This window comes from Rhinolophus sinicus, chromosome 1 (assembly GCF_057876585.1).
Source record: "Rhinolophus sinicus isolate RSI-liver-muscle chromosome 1, RSI-T2T, whole genome shotgun sequence".
NCBI lineage: Eukaryota > Metazoa > Chordata > Mammalia > Chiroptera > Rhinolophidae > Rhinolophus > Rhinolophus sinicus.
In genome coordinates this window covers 105,529,039-105,543,787 of record NC_142501.1, presented here as the reverse complement: position 1 = coordinate 105,543,787, position 14,749 = coordinate 105,529,039, and the positions used below count along the sequence as shown (strand labels likewise).

Sequence of the window (14,749 nt, the reverse complement as noted above, 5' to 3'; positions counted from 1 at the left end):
AACATATTTTAAAGAATTCAAGAGGAAACTAATAATCTCTTGTAGTTACGCAGATACTTATCATTTCTGTTGCTCTTCCTTAAGTCATCGTATTCCAAGTATTCTTATGGCATCATTCCTCTTCTGTCTGAAAAACTTCCTTTAGCAATTCCTTCATAAGTCTCCTGGCAATGAATACTCTTAGTTTTCTTAATCTAAGAATATTTCCTTATACCTTCCTAAAGGATATTTTTACCAGATACCCCATTTGGGGTTGACAGTTTGTTTCTTTCAGCACTTGAAAACTGTCTTACTTCTTACTAGCCTCCCAGGTTTCTGATGAGAAATTCATAGCCATTTGAATCATTGTCTTTCTATTGGCAATGAACCTTTTTCTCTGGCTGCTTTCCAGATTTTTTTTCAAATATATATTATACACACACACACACACACACACACACACACACATATTAGTCATCATGTGTCTGAGAACGGATTTCCTTTGGTTTATTCTGTTAAGAGTTTGCTGATTTTCTTAAATCTGTAGGTTTATGTCTTTTGCCAAGTTTCAGAATTTTTAGCTATTTTTCTTCAGTTTTTCTGCACCATTCTTTCTCCTCTCCTTTTGAGACCATGATGACATGAATGTTAGACCTTTTGCCATTGTCCCATAGGTACTTGAGTCTATGCTTTTTTTTTTTTTTTTTTTTTTTTTTTTTTGGTATTTTGTTCTCTCTGTTGTTCAGGTTGGATAATTTCTATTGATCTATTTTCACATATACTGGGTCTTTACTCTGACATCTCTAATCTGCTGTTAATCCCATCCAATGAGGTTAAAAATTTCCATTATTGTATTTTTCAGTTCTAAAATGTCTATCTGCTTCTTCATATTATTTTTTTCTATGATTGTCTATTTATACATTCAAAAATATTTGTGGTTGCTTGCTAAAGCATTTAAAAATAGCTACTTTAACATCTGTGTCAAATAATTTCAAGAGCTGTGTCATCTCAGCATTGGAATCTGTTCATTGTCTTTCTGCATTGAAATTTTTCTGATTCTTTGTAAACTGAGTAATTTTGGATTATATTCTGGATTGAGCTGAGAGTCTGGCTTAATCCAGAGGATCAAGTTGTCAGGAGTTCTGTTTCCATATCTTGGCTCTGCTTTCTTCTCTTTGCACTCTGTTCTTGTTCAGGTTCCTCATTTATGATAGCTAGAAGGCCCCCAGTAGCTCTAGACCCATGTCCTAACCTTTCAGCATCTCTTATAAAAAAAGTGGAATTCTCTCTTCTGACAGTTCTAGAATTTCATCTCATTGAATCATGTACCCATCCATGAATTAAATCATTTTAACTGGGTGAGTGAGCTGATTAGCTGGCCACAATTTTGTGCTACCTCCTGGAACTGGTAGACAGGATATCAACTTTTCCCAAATGACATTAAGGAAAAAGTTTCCCAAGGACAATAGGAGAGTACTAACAAGAAGAGGAAATAGATTTGGGATAATTAGAAAAAAACACGTATCTACCACAATAAACCCTTCCACAGAGAATTGCCTGTATACCATGTCTATGATTATTTTAGAACAATGCCTGCTGTGCTCTACTATCTCTAAGTGAGAGTGACTTATAGAAAAATGTAAATCAGTTTCATTTAGGGATATAAATGAAATGTCAGAATATATAATTGAACAGTATATAAAGGAATAAATTACCAAAATCAATTAAGGTATATCTTAGCATAAAATAATATAACAAAATCCATTAATATAATACATTGCATTAATAAGTTATGAGAAATAACAAAAAATAGGTGAAACTATAGCTAGTCCTTTTAAAGTTAGGAACCAGAAAAGAAAATGATGCTCATTATTATCTTTATTATTTAATATTTTCAAAAATGCTAGTTAAAGTATTAAGGGATAAAGCAAATATAAAAAGTATCATAAATAGAAAGAGGGAGAATTATTCTACCAATAAAAGACCAAAACTAACAAAAGTGGACAGATTCAGTCTAGTTTATCGACAAGGAGAACCTGATCTGAAGGACAAGGACATAGGTTTGCTTTGGAACAGGGACAGTGGGAATGTCAGTTACAGAGCCAGATTATTCTAAGAATGATCTCAGAACTAGAGAAAAAGAACAAGTCCCAGCCCCTAGGAAATGGGGCTAAAAGGAACAAAGCCAGAAGTAGGTTCTAGCCAGATGGCTTGTAGCCAAAGAGCACTGAGTCCTCAGGTTCTAGGTAGAACAGAGATAGGTAGGGACCCAGACTTGCCATGTGGTCTATTTACCAACATCTTTTGGTGCTGGAAGAGTAGATATACTTAATGTAAGCACACTTAGGTGAGAGCAGCAGGGCAAGAGATTTTGATGTGGTGCTGGGCTGGCTTATCATTGGTTCAGGGCTGTGAGAGGGTAGGCAGCTTATTCTTAAATAGGTACTCCTTTGACAATATAACTCGGTTGAGAATGGTATGGGGCAAGTCCTGACAATGCCCTCCATGTGTATTAAGGATTGTGAATGGCATATCATAAAATAAATCATTGTGTTTTAAATACAATAATGAAAGACATTCTTTTGAAGTTGGAGCTTTTGACACGGTAGGTTATCCTTTGTTACTCCATAGGTCTAGCCCCATGAGTAAACTAGAGGGCCAGAAATTCCAAAACTCAAAAGATACCACTCAAAGGGCCCAGTTTCAACTAAGAGGAAGTAAGTATACGCCACCCTTTCTCTCCCACTGAATGAAGCTATAAAACTCAGAAAGAATATATGGAGTAGCTACTTGAAGACTCTAAAAACTAAATAGTAACATATGACTTGGGGAGGAAGACCAGAATTTTGAAATACCACTAAACTGGCAATGAGCTTACCATTTTCCCCCCTCTGATATCTCCTGGCCCCAGCTCAGTGCACTGGAAATGAACAATGGAGCACAGAAAGACAGAAGAAGTCCCCTGGTGGCAACTTGAGGAGCAGAAAATGTAACTTTTGAGTTCAGAGAGAGTGTGGAAATCTAGCCCCCTCTTTTTCTTGTCTTTGTTCTTCCATGCACCAGCCTCCAAGCAATCCTATGGTAGCAAAAGCAGCCAGTGGCAGCAGGAGCCTACAGCAGGCAAACTCTTTGGGAGAAAAACCTTTCTCTGTTTGGATCACACATTAGAAAGGGTAGAAAATGGATGCCCATGACTTTATTAATGGTTCCAGCTTTTACCAGGAGATGAGCTGTACTTAGAAGATTCAGACTTTTTAGAAAGAAAGTCTAAATGAATAAAAGACTGATAAATCATGAAGGAAGGCAAGAACTTTCACCGAATAGTGATACACAGTTGCCATGTTTATAGTATCCATGTGACTGTTCAAAGTATAAAAATGTGTATCCTAAGAATTATGTATAATAGTAAGTAAGAGCCATTCGTAATGTATTGCTCATTTGTAAGCTACTTGAAATTGTCCTAATGCATAGTGTCATACAAGTAATACAAGCATAAAGCATTAATGATCTTACCAAAATGAGGAAAAAAAAATTCACAAGGGCTTTCCCCTCTGTATTGTTTTAATATCAAAAATTTAAATATGCTGTTCTACTAGCGTTGTCTTCTAAGTGTCCAGTGTATTAGCACTTTCCTTGATGTGCTTAGGAGATGGATCCATGAATTCCTTAGACTTTCTGCTGGAGTTCATTTAAGGGTGTCTGATTATATGGTGAAGAGTAGACTGAAAAGACCTTTGGGTGACAATGTCATTATTTTCTCATTATGTTTTTAGGTTGATGATTAAGATACAGATGTGTTTAAACCCAAATGGCATTAGTTATTAGGTTTACCAAACTGGAAACCTATCTTAGTTAATATTTTAGGAAATATGAATCCATAACAAAAGCCATAACTATTTTTACACTGGAGTGCTAGTTAACTTAGAGAGATGTAGAATTATTCACCATTTAATGGTGGTTATTAATGATGTTTATTTTCAGTATTTTTAATATGGGTAATTTTTTCACCTCCTCTTAAGAGGAATAATGTTTATTGATTAAAGATGGGAAATGGTTAAGACGCTAATTGTATTTCAGGTCTTTGACTATATTATGCATTGTATGATAGATTTCATTTTTCATGAAATGTCTTAGTTTTTCTACTTAAAAAATAGAGGTATGAATGAAAAAAAAAATCCTAAAAATGGGTCTTAGTGTAGTCACATCCTAGGTCTGTAGCTTCCTTGACAAAGATTAATCTTTAACTTAAGGGAGCCTGTCTATTGTCTTTTTGCCTCATACCCTTGGAATGCCAGAGTAAATCCTTTGTCCAGACCCCTCAGAGCACACACACTGCACCAGAGTACAAGACCACAGAACCCCTCATTGTTATCTTGTTCCCCGAATACCATCTCTATGTGCTGTAAAATATTAATTATTAACTATCCTGTACCCACCAATGTAAAAGAAGCATGTGTGTGTCTCTCAGTTTTGCTCTTTATCCAATCAAAAGATTTCCCTGCTTTGCTTTCTCCCACCCACTTAATCTACCACCAATGGATTGCATGTAAACTTCCTTAATTCTCCTTTGATTTTTAATGTATAAAATAAGCTGCAAAACTGCTATTCTCTAGAGCATTTTCTCAATCCTCAATCCAGGAAGTTGAGATTTTGCTTCCTGGCAATTGTCATAAGTTTGGCTCAAATAAATTCATCAAAATTCTCTACAGGCTTGGACATTTCTTACATCAACAGTAGTTAGGCAATTGAGTTTGCATTACATTTTCAGTCACTTTGAAAATGTAATTAGAGTTGCCAGTATACTTAAAATTGAAATGGAAGGGAGCACCAAGGAGAGGTTGAGAAGTCGCAATGTTCTTCAACCCTTTAGAGACACCTGGAACTTTAAAATTTTTAATCAATACTGAATACCCCTTTATTGTAATTTTTCAGATGATTAATGTGCTGTGAGGGATAAGATCCACTGGAGTAGAAAATTGTACCACTTCAGGGTCTCAAATGTGTTGAGACAGTTAAAGTGTAAAATGGCGGTGTTGTTGATTCTGGGAGCAATATTTCACACGCAGTTAGTGTACGTGATAAGTGTCATCACTTGTCAGAATAGATAACATCCATGGAACCCAAGGGAAATTGGGGTTCTTGAGTGACTAGGAGAGAACCCACCTAGGAAAGACTGACGGGCTCTGAGAAATCCCGGGAACAGGACCTGGGAGGTTTCTCTCCCGTCTCAAACCCCTAAACCACAGCATTAACACAATCACTACATGTTCAATGACTTGTGTACAAATAATATAAGCAATTGTGGCTTGTGTGTGAACTTCTGATTGAATGCAACACAGTCATAAAAACAAGTTATTTACTGCATTGCTCTTGGTTAGAGAACATGCTGGCATATATAAACTCTGTCATTAGAAAAGATTATACTGGTTGATAGAGGAAACAAAGAAGCTTTTGGAATGCTTCTAATATTCTCTATTGTTCTGGGCACTGGTTACACAGATGTGTTCAGTTTTTTAAAATTAATAAAGATGTACACGTATGCGCTTGAACTCTTCCGATGTATTTTGTCCTTCAATATTTGTATTAAAAATAAAAAACTGACGAACCACTGCTTCTTTTCAAGATGTGTATGGGGGTGCGGCTAGATAATTGTTTTCAATGGGAAAATAAATGTCTCTGTTGAACTCTTCCACTTACAGAGCTTGGGAGGAGGAAAATGCGGTTGGGGTGAAGAAAGACAGAAATTGCAAAGTCTGCCAGCTCTTCAATCTGCACAGGAGTGAGTCCCTGAGGAAATGCTTTTTCTTTAGCAAAGTGACAAATGTGTTTTGGAATATGCAGTGGTGGACCCCAACCTGTGGAAGGAGTGGAGAGCTAATTACTCTGCCCTGTAAATGTGAAAGGAATCAAATTTCAGGAAGAGCTAAAGGCGAAAGGATCTACAGAATCAGGGAATAAGAGGGGATACCTGAGGGAGAGGACTGATTAAGCTGTGTGATGGCAGATTGAAGCCTGGGAAAAAGACAGCCAGAAAAAAAATGGGATGCATTCTACAGATGCAGTGGTAGAATGACTTTTAAGAAAAGGGGTATCTAATATTTAATTTCAAGTTGTTTATGTGGCTGTAATGAAATCTCTCTCCATTGCTCCAAATCCCCAGTAACATCTGCTGCTCTAGCTCCCCGGCCCCCCGCCTGCTGTATCCTATTACAAACAAGCTAGGTGGAAGGGTAATGTAACTTACTAATCCAGAGAGAGAGTGTGGGTTGGTTTGGTTATTTTAATTGGGTTGTTGCAGAACAAGGAATTGAATTTTCTTTTAACAATGATACATGCCAGCAACTTAGTGATTTGGGGCCAATCTCTCCAATTATAAAATGGAAAAGTGTAAAAACTGACTTGAGGCCCTTATGAGAGAGCTAATTCTGACACGTAGATGATTATCTATTTTCATCTTCAAGTGTAAATGACCAGTGTCTCACTGGCGGCTGTGACGTGGGACAAAGAGTACTATAACTTGAAGTCAGAAGATCAGCTACATTTCTTGGAAAAGCTACTTAGTCTCTGTAAGCTTGTTTCCTCGTAGATAAAATGGAGGGAAATGATTCCCACGTAGAGATACACCGAGACCTAAATGGAAAAATGTATTTGAAGTAAGTCCTTTAGAAGATGACGTATAGTGAATAATAAATATTAACACCTTGCCTTCTTTCACTTATATAATATTGCATGTAGAAGTATTTTGTAAATTGCAAAGCCACAAAAAATTATTAGTAAAATTAGTGACAAGTAAAATTTGTTAATTATTTGAAAAGCACATCCTTCATAAGAGCAAATTTTCAGAAGTGGAAATAGTATTATTGTGCAGTAAATTAAACTAATGGTTTTGGTGCAGTGATTTTCAACGGAGGTTGATTTTGCCTCCCTCAACCCCTGGGACATTTGGCAAGGTCTGGAGATATTTTTGATTGTCACAAATAGGAGACTGCTACTGGCATGTAGTGAGTGGAGGCCAGAGATGCTGCTAAATATCCTACAATGCACAGGACAGTCTCCTACAATAAAGAACTATTCAGCTCATAACGTCAATAGCACTGTTGTAGAAAAACTCGTAAGGCGAGTTAGTCTGGTTAGTCTTGGTTTCCAACTTTGCTGATGCCTAGACACATATTAACATTCTTTAACTTTAAAGTATTCCTTAGTCTGTGAACTCTCATAAAAAAAAAGAAAAAGAAAAAGAAAATTTCCTTCTAAAGTGACCCCTATGATTACATGCTCAAGCCTATAAATCATGCACCTGTAATGTCAGTACAAAGCTTGTGTTCAGCTCCAGAAAAGTCTAGAAAACACTGTCACCTCACATTCTTCTCCACATCCCACTAAAACACATATATTTTATAAAATGTTACCATTTTTGAAACCTGCACAGTCTTGCTTATCGCAAGCAATACTTAGTAAACAAAATTCCATTGTACTCAACTCATTTCATGATTCAACAATGTGGATGGAGCTCTTTCTGGTAGAGAAGGTGATGGCTTCAGAGTAAGAGCCCCCCTTCATACCAATCTTAACTCTTCATTTTAGAGATCAGAATGAGAGAACTCAGAGCTAGAAAGAAAAATTTGTTCAGAAACATTTCTGTTATTGTGCCATAATTCCCAGCTACGAATCTAACAGAAGGTGCAGCTAGTAACCCGGAGTAACTGAGCTGTTGGTGTGGCTCTGTTCAGCTTCTTCATCTCCCATTGTCCATGCCACAACTGCTGCCATCCTACCACTGGCTCTGTGATAGGGCTTGGATGTCCAACAGTAAGTTCAGAGCTGGGCCAGGGGAAAAGAGGACGGGAAAGTGGGACGGAACAAGCAACACAGAGTAGTTCTAGAGTGCAGTAATAATGATCCTACAATTTACTCCAGGTTTTCACAACACATTATTCATTTGATCTTTTTAACAACCCAATGATGTAGGCAAGATAAGTCATTTTATCCATAGCTTGTGTGTGTCTTATAGGCCATTGAGTGGGTACTGACTCTTGGCCACCCCATAAAGGAGTGATAGCCACAATGTCCCATGCTCAACAGCCCTGCTCAGCTCCTGTAGACTCATGCCTATGGCTTCTTTTATGGAGTCAGTCCATCTCACATTTGGCCTTCCTCTTTTCCTGCTGCCTTTTATTTTTTCCCAGCATTATTGTCTTTTCCAAAGAACCCTGCCTTCTCATGATGTGCCCGAAGTACGACAGCGTCCGTTTCGTCACTTTGGCCTCCAGCAATGCTTCCCTAGTTTACAGATGAAAACAACAACAATACCAGACCTATAAAGTTTGAGTGCCTTGCTCTAAATCAGGCTGCTGTTCAGTGTCTAGGATTCAGATTTCCCATCTCTTACTTTAGAGTTCTGCACACTACAGCATACAAAAATATAAAGCTTACCTTATGATCCTTTCCTTCGAGTTCTCTTGATTTGCTTTGCTTATCTCAGTTGCAGGAGTGCAAAGGAGAACTGGAGAGACCGACCTGGCATAGTGGGGTCTACAAATTGCAGAAAAGGGACAGAAATCCTTCCCCAGAATAAAGGGATCTTAACTCACTGGTATTCTCCAAACCAAAAAGGACTAGCTCTACAAAAATCTTTGGGAAAATCATTCATTTCCCCAAATGTCATTTTCATACCATAATCAATCATGCTGGAAGGATTTTTTTTAATTAGCCTTTAAATAAAATAATGAATAATTTAGTTCTTGCCTAATTTTACCCTGTTACTCTAATTTAAACCATGTTACTGTGATTTAATGTGCCTTTCTTCAAGATAATTATTTTAAACATTTGAAGACAGCTTGTTCTAAATTAGCAATGTCACGACCTGAATGCATATATTGATTCCCTTCATTAACTCTCTTAGCTATTCATTCTCCCTTGAAAGGATCTTTCAGTTCCTTAACTTCCTCTTACTTGAATACTCAGTGTAATTGTTTTCATACAGAGCATACAGGTCTTTTTTGCTTTCTGGGAATGTGGAGCCACACTTGTTCCAGTTATAGGAAATTGTATTAATGAAGGTTTTGTGTGGGTATGTATGACTGTAATTTCAGTTTTATTTCTGTTTGTTTTCAGAGGAGTCAAAAATTTCATAACGAACTCATAGTACTATTTAAAGTCAGGAATGTTTAAATATAGAGCTACAAAATTATAGGTTATCTTTATAACTATGAAAAACAAAACCAGAAACGCAGTATTCCTGCAGCAGTGTAGAGTACCGAACTTAATATGTATCGTCTAACTTCTACAAATACAACTCAAAGTTACACTGTTATTCCTTTCTTCTACTGCATTTTGCAGATTCATACCTTCAAAGACATAGCAAAACTCTGAGTGAATAGGTGATTCATTTACTTCCTCCATAGTGAGACAGACTTTAGCTGGAAAAAAACAAAAAACAGAACTATTCTGTTCTGGTCTCATCTATTTCTAGGAGAAAAATGGGGGACAGTTCTTTTAGGAATCACTATGAACTTACAAAACTTCCGCACGGATCAAGAAGGGCGAGAATGTCATGGGATGAAAATGACGTCCTTCAGCTCACCAGCGCGCCAGCGTTTCAATCCTGGTCTACCTCTGAACTACACAATAATGACTTCTCTTTTTGTAACTGAATGCTTTTTTTCTCATCTTCAACCCACTTTTTAAAGACATAAATTTTTTAAAATTTTAAGCTAAAATTTTAGTGTTGCTTACAAATGACTGCTTCAGTGAAAAATAAGTTTATTAGGACCACATAAATCAAACCAAGAATCAGCCTCTCTCTCTCTCTCTCTCTCCCTCTCTCTCCCTCTCTCTCTCTCTCTCTCTCTTTCACTCTCACTCTCTCTCACACACACAGACACACACACAGGGGTGGGGGGAGAGGAAAGAGAGAGAGAGAGAGAGAGAGAGAGAGAGAGAGAGAGAGAGAGAGAGAGAGAGAGAGAGATTACTCACATATAACATGTACGTGTAAAGTTTAACAAATAGCTTTTTCAAAAACCATGCCAGTGCACTGATCATGTAGGTCACAAGACAGAAAATTTCTAGCATAGTAGCAACCTATCTGTGCAGTCCTTCCTACTCCCAACCTCCCAACCCATGCCTCTCCGTTAGTGGTCACCCTTTATCCCAACTTCTATGCTAATAATTTCCTGCTTTCCTTTGTATTTTACCATATTATATGCATCCACAAATAATATGTTTAGTTTTGCCTGTTTTAAATTTTTAAGTGGAATAATATATTTAGTTTTGCTTTTTTTCTTTATTTATAAGATGCATCCACATTGTCTGCAGTTGTAATTCATCCAATTTTGTTGCTGTGTAAGATTCTACTTTATAAAAATGCCACAGTTTTACATTGTATATATACACAATGGAATACTATTCTGCCATAAGAGAAGATGAAATAGTGCCAGTTGTGACAACACAGATGGATCTTGAGATTGTTATGCTAAGTGAAGTAAGTCAGACAGAAAGACAAGAACCATATGACTTTAATCATATGTGTGATATAAAACTGAAAGCAACAAAGGAACAAGACAAACAAATAAAGAAACAAAAACTCATAGACAATAGTTTAGTGGTTACCAGAGGGTAAGGGGGCACGGGGATGGTAGAAGAGGATAAAGGAGGTCAAATATATGGTGATGGAAGGGGAACTGACTCAGGATGGTGAACACATAATGCAATGTATAGGTGATGTATTAAACCTATGTAGTTTTGTTGACCATTGTCACCCCAATAAATTTTAATTTAAAAAAATGCCACAGTTTATCCTTTCTGCCAATGATGACCATTTGGGTTGTTTTCCATTTTTGGTAATTGTATCAACAACACTGCTGTGAACATTCTTGTACATGTATCTAAGAAATAGTTAGGAGTGAATTTTCTGAATCAGAAAGTAGGTATATATTGAGCATTAACATATAGTGTTAAATCATCCCCCAGCAGTCATTGTACAAATTTAAACACTCATTCATTTTACAGCTGAGTTTTTGTAGTTCCACATTCTTGCCAGCTCTTGGTATTGTGATGCGAGGGGCCTGAGAGAAGAATCAGAATGTACTTTTCTAGGAGTAAATATTATTTACCTTCCTCTCCATTGTTCTTTTGCACATAATGCCTGATTTTTTTTAACTGTGCGTTAACACAGTGTCTGATTTAATATTAAGAATTCAAAGAAGCAAACTGCGAGCTATGGCTGAAAATAAAAGCAATAAGAGTCAATAAAAGCAAACCCAGCAATGGTCCAGATGTTGGGCTTATCAGGCAAGGACTTTAAAATAATGAATAGGTTAAAGGATGTAGTGGGCAAAAATATGGATACTGCATAAACAGATGAGCAATATTCACAGGGAGCTGAAAATTACAAAAAAGAAACAAATAGAAAGGTTAGAAATAAACTCATAACAGATGCGAGAATCATTTAATGGACTTTTCAGACTGGACATAGCAGAGAAAAAAATCAGTGAACTTGTAGACCAGTCAATTAAAATGATCCAAATTAAACTAAAGGGGAGGGGTAAGAGCAGGTTAAAGATAGAGAATATGAGTTCTTTGGTTCAATAACAATAATGGCCTAACATTGTATATGTAATTAGAATCCCAGAAGGAGAGCAAACAAAGTGGAGCATAAGAAAAATTTGAAGAAATAATGGTTGACAAATTTCAATTGATTAATGATATCAACTCACAGACTCAAGAATCTGAGTGGACCTCAAGCAGGATAAACAGAAAGAAAACTGCTCCAAGACACATCAGAGTCAAACCACTAAAAACCAAAGACAAAGAGCAGATGTTAAGAATATCCAGAGAGGGGAAAAATTACTTTCAGGAAAATAATGATAAGAATGATGGATGAATTTTCCCAGAAACAACAAAGTCAAGAAAACACTAGAATCATATCTTCAAAGTTTTGAAAGGGGAAAAACAACTACCAAGCTAAAATTCTACATCCAGTGAAAATATCCTTCAAAAATGAAGGCAAGATAAAGACATTTTCAAACAGAGTACGGCTGAGAGAATTCATTGCCAACAGACTGTCACTGCAGGAAATGCTAACAAAAGATTTTTTAAACCGAAGGAAATGATACCAAGTAGAAGCAAGGATCTGCAGGTGAAATGCAGAGCACCAAAAAGTGTCAATATGTGGCTTTAGACCAACTCAGCATGAAAGATTGGCTTTGATACCCAACTCATAGTCACCGATACTTTGCCCTAAGGGAAGTGGTATTGGTAGTGGGGACTTTTCCTGCTAGAGTGTGGGCTCTCCAGCTGTGATAAAGAGTTGGCCACCATTGCTAGCTCCCATGTGATGTTTGTGTAAACGTAACTCCTACAGGCACTGTTCTTAGGGGCTTTTTCTTTTTCTTTCCTCTGGATTATGTAGTTCTTTAGTAAAAATCATTTTATATTGAAACATGTCATTACCTGCCAACAGTGTAGCAGGAGCTTTAGAATCTGAATAGATGTGGGGGGAAAAGAGCAGTGTGATGGGGCTGACTGTGCATAAGCGGAGAGGTGGTGTACGTTACTCTGACTAGCTTACAACGAGCTCATATGCAGAAGGAAGATGGCTGACTGCCTCTTTGGTGTTTTAGTCCAAGAGAGCTCCTCAATATCTGGGCAGGCAGTTGAGGTGAATCAAACCTTTTCCTGTCTTTATTCCTGTTATACCTGCTGCTTTAGTTCAGAAGTCACAGTATCTGTGTGTGTGTGTGTGTGTGTGTGTGTGTGTGTGTGTGTATCTCCAAAATGTGTCCTTCAGCCCACCCCTAGTGATAGAATGGTGGAATTATCTTTGAATTTTGCAAACTGTCTTTTTTTCCCTCCTTTATTGTTTCCAGTTCTTGTCCTTTTGTGTATCTTCTCAGGTATTTTAATGGGAAAATTAGAGAAGTCATATCAGGTAAGTCTAGTCTGTTTCCTTTACAACTTCTTCTTATTTAAATTCTCATATATATAAGAAAGTTGAAAGAATTCTACATGGAATGCCCATATACCCCCCCACCCCGATCTAGATTCTACCTGAAGTATTGCTTTTGCTTATTAATGATAAATTTTAGTTTTTGGACACACATTACAATAGATTGTAGTTTAATTTAAGAAGATTGTTATTATGCACATTCTCAGGACCTATGAGCATTTTACATTGGCTTTAAAATATTAATAATAAAAAATAATTAACCAGAGAAATAAAAACTGGAGTGTATATAATTGGGTGATAAATGATGTCTGCATTACGTTAATAAATGGAGAATTGAAGCAGTCATTTTAACTACTGATAATTTAAAATTTTTTCTGTGAGAGTTAGTTGAATAAAGTTTTATAACTATCTACCTCATTCCATAGATACAATTGGTTGATTTAAGGGAAAGGAGAAATAAGAGACCTTGGGCCCATCGTGTCCCAAGTAAAAATTTACCTAAAATATAAATCAGTCTTACAATTCAAGAGATCTCCTCTTATAGATAATTTTTAAAGGATATTATATAGTCATATAATCTCATGCCAGATGATGAGGGCAAAAATGAGAAAATTCCTCTTGGCTTTGCGATTCATTACCTTCCAGTATTTTTATGATTTGGGAAAAGATAACAGCAGCGCAGCAAGTGGACGACTTCTTAAGAAGCCAACAGGATGACCTCAAAGTCCTTTAAAAAAAGTGCTTAAACTCCAATCTTCTTTAAAAGGGTGTTTATTTTACCAAAAACCTTGGTTGTAATATTCCTCCACTTTACATCCCCCCCCCACCACCGCCCTGTAATACAGCATTTTAAACATGCCAGCCAAGGGACCATAAAGCAGTCTGACTCTTATATAACAATTCCCTGCCTATTATTACTATTTTTTTAAATTGCATTTCCTTAGCGCACATTACAAAGAAGTTTTCCTACAGATCAAAATCTAAAGCTTGTGCTGCACCAATGTTCATTTCAATTTGAATCATCACCCACCTGGGCCCCACTCAGGCTGGCACTCAAAAGGGGAAAATCCTGCCTAAGTGCATTACAGCCTCTGGATCTGTCCCCTGCTCAGGTGCACAGACCAGATGAACTGGGAGAGGTGACAAGGTAAATTTGACTGGAGATGAATTCTGAGAAGCAGGAAGGTATAAGGTAGCCCAAGCATTTGGCAAGGAGTAAGTAATTACTTTTCACGGGAACAGTTTGAGAAAGAACAAGGTTGCTCGTGATCCTGAATTGGTGACAGAGCTTGCTAAAGCTTTTTTAACTAGAAATGCTTTCAAGCCAAGAATTTTCCTTCTGGAGAAGCTTAAGACCTGAAAACCAGCCATCTTTTGCTATTATGAAACTTCACAATATATAAAATTTTAAAACGAAGACTCATGTTTAAGAATTTACTTAAAAATAAAAAGAAACTAGAATCGATCTGCTCTTTGCTTCTAGAGACCCCTTTCAACTCTTTCACATACTAAAGGTAGAATCCTTTTTCAAATTAACTTTCAGGAAAAGGAAGCATGGTTTTATTAGACAATTATTATTCTTTCCTTTTACCCATTGACCAGATTTTGCCAGGTGAGGAAAAGTGTTAGTTGGCTGAATCTTTCTAACTTTAAATACCTTTAGCTCTCTTAAGCCCCCAGGATATTGCTTTTTATGGACAGACATTAATTACTGCTACCAAAGGGCCAAACAACGTGGTGGGTCTCCTGCAAAATTGGTGAGGAGGAGGTGTTGCATGCCTTATCTGAGCTTAGTCAAAAGCCCAGAAGTCTGGGAGACAA

The 14,749-nt window shown here is 37.0% G+C and overlaps 1 long non-coding RNA gene across 1 annotated transcript; it reads right to left on the bottom strand.

Annotated features, from left to right (window-relative positions):
* Positions 1–6,241: 6,241 nt before the first annotated feature.
* Positions 6,242–13,743, bottom strand: LOC148759161 (uncharacterized). Its single transcript, XR_016022872.1, has 2 exons — positions 8,413–13,743; positions 6,242–7,587 (listed from the first exon to the last, which is right to left on the bottom strand). It is a non-coding gene; the product is annotated as an uncharacterized LOC148759161 (long non-coding RNA).
* Positions 13,744–14,749: the final 1,006 nt, after the last annotated feature.